This window comes from Grammomys surdaster, unplaced genomic scaffold (assembly GCF_004785775.1).
Source record: "Grammomys surdaster isolate TR1022 unplaced genomic scaffold, NIH_TR_1.0 64, whole genome shotgun sequence".
NCBI lineage: Eukaryota > Metazoa > Chordata > Mammalia > Rodentia > Muridae > Grammomys > Grammomys surdaster.
Genome location: NW_021604566.1, coordinates 4,870,070 through 4,874,453, shown reverse-complemented (window position 1 = coordinate 4,874,453; position 4,384 = coordinate 4,870,070). Strand labels below are relative to the sequence as shown.

At 44.7% G+C, this 4,384-nt stretch overlaps 1 pseudogene; it reads left to right on the top strand.

Moving 5' to 3' along the window:
- Nucleotides 1–210: 210 nt before the first annotated feature.
- Nucleotides 211–1,863, top strand: LOC114623866 (annotated as a pseudogene).
- Nucleotides 1,864–4,384: the final 2,521 nt, after the last annotated feature.

The following is a 4,384-nucleotide window of genomic DNA, read 5'->3' as shown; positions in this document are numbered from 1 at the left end:
ACTTGGGAGGCAGAGGCAGGCGGATTTCTGAGTTCGAGGCCAGCCTGGTCTACAGAGTGAGTTCCAGGACAGCCAGGGCTACACAGAGAAACCCTGTCTCGAAAAATCAAAAAAAAAAATTTCTAGAATTCATAAAAAGAATGAGCTGGGCTGCGATCGCGGAAATACAGCTCACAGCTACAGTGAAACGGGAGAACTGGTTGGTTCGGGATGGCTAGAGAATCAAGGGAAAGCACAACCCTGGACTCACACTCTGCAGAGGACCAGATGGAGCTACTGGTCATAAAGGTGGAACAAGAAGAGGCCTCCCCCTTGGCAGAGGAGGCCAGTTGGCTGGGCAGTCCTCGGCCTGACCGATCCCGCCAGCGCTTCCATGCTTTCCGCTACCCAGAGGCAGCCGGGCCCCCGCCAGGCGGTAAGCCGGCTTCGCGAGCTCTGGAGACAGTGGCTGCGGCCAGACATGCACAGCAAGGAGCAGATCCTGGAGCTGCTGGTGCTGGAGCAGTTCCTGACCATCCTGCCAGGGGAACTGCAGGCCTAGGTGCTCGAGCAGCACCCGACAGCGGGGAGGAGGTGGTGGCACTGCTGGAGTACTTGGACAGGCAGCTGGATGAGACACCTCCACAGATTCCAGACGATGATGATGGGCAGGAACTCGTTTGTTCCAAGGCAGTACGGTTGACATCATCTCAGAACTCAGAAAGTAGCCCATGGAGCCCATGGAGCCTCTGCTTAAGCAGGAGTCTTTTGGATCCCTGTCCTCAGAAGTCAGAGTCACCCAGGTGGGGCACTATGGAGAAGATGGAGTGACAGCTACCAGGCTCACGTCAGAGTTGCAGGGGTTGCTGAAAATGGAAGATGTCCTTTCCCCGAGGTGGACAGAGCAGGATTCATCCCAGATGAACCTTTACAAAAAAATGAAATGCAGGGGAACGCTGGCAGCCTGGTTTCCCTGGATCAGGACATGCAGACTAAGGTTAGGGACTTGCCTCCAGCTGAGGAATACATGGAACAAAAGCCTGAGCAGACAGTGTGCTTCCTGGGTGAAGACACTGTCCAGATTCCTACAGGTGCAGAAACCAGTGAGCGGGAAGGCAAGTTACAGACAGCACAGAAGAATGCCACGGGAAACAGGCGGTTCTATTGCCGTGAAGGTGGGAAGAGCTTTACTCAGAGTTCAGGCCTAAGTAAACACAAAAGAATCCACACTGAATTGAAACCCTATGATTGTGAGGAGTGTGGAAACCCTTCATTGGAAGCTCAGCTCTCATTATTCATCAGAGAGTTCACATTGGTGAGAAGCCATATGAGCGTGAAGAATGTGGTAAGGCCTTCAGTCACAGCTCAGATCTCATCAAGCACCAGAGAACCCACACTGGGGAAAAGCCCTACGAGTGTGATGACTGTGGAAAAACCTTCACTCAGAGCTGCAGCCTCCTTGAACATCACAGAATTCACACTGGGGAGAATCTATACCAGTGCAACATGTGTCCCAAAGCCTTTAGGCGTAGCTCACATCTCCTGAGACATCAGAGGACCCATACTGGGGATAAGGATTTTTTTCTTCCAGAACCTTACTGGGAAAGTCAGAGTAGGGTGGAAAGCCATTGGGAAAATATTGAAACTCCTGTGTCTTATCAATGCAATAATTGTGAGAGAAGTTTCAGTAGGATTACATGCCTTATTGAACACCAAAAAGTACATACTGGTGAGAAGCCCTTTGAGTGCCAAACCTGTGGAAAAGGCTTCACCCGACCTTCATACCTTATTCAACGTCAGAGAAGACACAGGGGGAAGAAAACTTCTGTCATAGTGACCCCTGCTATACATTCCGAAGTTGGTGTTCAACTGTCATTGAACTGAAGCCACTCTGGAGCCCTTAATGACTGCAGAGGTCATAGGCTAGAGCTCTATTTATAATGTACATCCTCAGATATTAGGAATCTGGCTAAGACTTATTATCTTCTACATTCTAGAAGGTGACTAGGAAAAAAAGCTTATTTCATAGGAGAATTGTCTGCAAGCGTTCTCACCCATTGGAATTAAATGGGTTTCCTGACTGTCAAATTGCCTTCCCTTGGCTTGCATTTCATGTCTCTTGAGGGAATGGTTATGCTTTGGGGGTGTTACTCTGACCCTTCGTTAGGCTAATGAGCCTTTCACATGTGGTTAGACTTGGAACTCTTATGTCCTGCTTTGTGCCTTGTATACAGGTGCTAATAAACATTTATTAAATATCCTGGTGAGATTTCCTACATAGCTCTGAAAACCATTATCTAGAAATTCTCACCAAGGCCATTTGTATATCTTTTAAAAAAATGATGTTTTAGATTGACTTGATGTAGTACTGCTTTGTTTTTGTTTTTTGCCATGTACCCCAACTTAGAAGGGCAAAGGTGAAGATGTGGTTACTGTGCTAGAATCCTTTAATTCTTTACCTAATTTAGGAATTCTGTGAGAGTGCCTTAAACAGCTTTTTTAGCATTAAGTCATTGTGAATGTGCTACCCATGGAATTCCACTAATATTTTTTTCCCTGTTAATTTTGTTATTCTGGAGAGAACAAAAAAGAAAAAAAAACGAAAAAAAAAAACCTTTCCTACTCATGTAGTGTGAAAAACAGTTTCAGAATAAAGTGATCAATGCCAAAAAAAAAAAAAAAAAGCATGAGCTGACCTATATCTACTGAATGTATTTTGGAATTTGAGACTTTGCTCTGTGGATAAGTAGGGAAATTTTTACACACTAAAGATTTCATTTTAGCCTAGTGGCATTTTATCCAAATGAAGTCCAGAGTGGATAACTGAGCCACTGCTGATCTCATAGGAGTGCTCACAGGAGTTAACTCAGGGGAACAGGACTCATGTATACACACATTCTGGCCTTCTGGCTGTTTCAAGTACTAAAGATTGAAACCTTGGTCTTGGCATGTTGGGCAAATACTCTGCTTTACACCCCAGCTCCTGAAGGCAGCTTTAACATCCTTGTGTATACTCTATCTGGAAGAGTAGGACATGAATGATACCATCAAGTTCTTAGGCAGCAAGAGTCCACTGAAGACCTTGGAGAAGGAAGTCATGTTTTGGGACATTGATTTTTTACTATAAGGAGCCAGAGGTAAATCAATAAGGCTTTTTCATAACTCAATCTAAGCAAAGCAATTGAAATTTCCAAATAAGAAAAGTTCACTAGTGGAAACTTTCCTCACCTTTGTCCTGAGGTTTGTTATATGGTATAGTTTTGTGGTGTTTGTTTGTTTGTTTGTTGTTGTTCTTGTTTGTTGAGTCACTTTTTCTTATTTTTAAAGTTTTTTCTTTGAAAATTGATTCCTTTCTCATACAATACATCTTAAACACTGTTGCTCCTCCTTCCATTCCTCCTGGCTCACCGTACTTTCCTTTCCCCTAGGGCCATTTCCCTCTATTTCTTCTTCAGACAAGTGCAGGCCTTCAAGATATGATGGTTAAACAAGACAAAACAAGATACAATAAAACAAGGACAACTCCTATAGGGAAATGGACAAGACAACCCAATAGGAGGAAAAAAGTCTCAAGAGCAGTCAAAAGAGTAAGAGAAACACCTGCTCCTATAGTTAGGAGTCCCACAAAAACACCAAGCTAACAACAGAACTTGTTGGAAAGACCAACCAAAGTTTGGTTTAACTTGAGTACCACGCCATGAAAGAAACCTCATGCCCTGCACTGTCTGGATGGCCAGGAACCACAGACTCAATAGCCTAGAGACAGGGTAGTACCAAACACAAATGGTGAAGAAAAATCAGGGAAATGATTTCTATGCTACACTCATACACATCAGTCCTGTGTCGAGTCATCATCAAAAAGGCTTCCTCCAGCAGCAGATGAGAACAGATGCAGGGTCCTACAGTCAGATATCATGCAGACTGAGTTTAAAATTAGAGGTCTCTATCAGGACCTTCCCCCTCTGAGATCAGGGAAGCCTGCAGAAATGGGGACTATAGACTGGAGGAGTCAGAGGGGATGGCAGACACCAGGAGAATATGGCTCACCAAATCATCTAAGCAGGGCTCATAGCAGAAAGCTGTGAAGTGCCAAGAAATGGGACTGATCTAGGAGTGTAGCAGAATACCATTAGGAATCATTTTATTGGCTTTTTTTTTTCCAGTTGTGTTCTACACTGTGTCTCTGGGCTGTTGAGTCTGTAGCTCCTGACCATCCAGGCAGTGCAGGGCATGAGCATGGTGTAGTTAGTACTCAAGTTAAACCAAACATTGGTTGGTCTTTCCAACAAGTTCTGTGCCAACATTGACTAAGTGCAAGTATATCTTGAGGGCAGGACAGATGGAGGATTTGGTGGCTGGATTGGCATCTTTGGTTTTCTTTCCATAGCCTACAGAGTACTTTCAC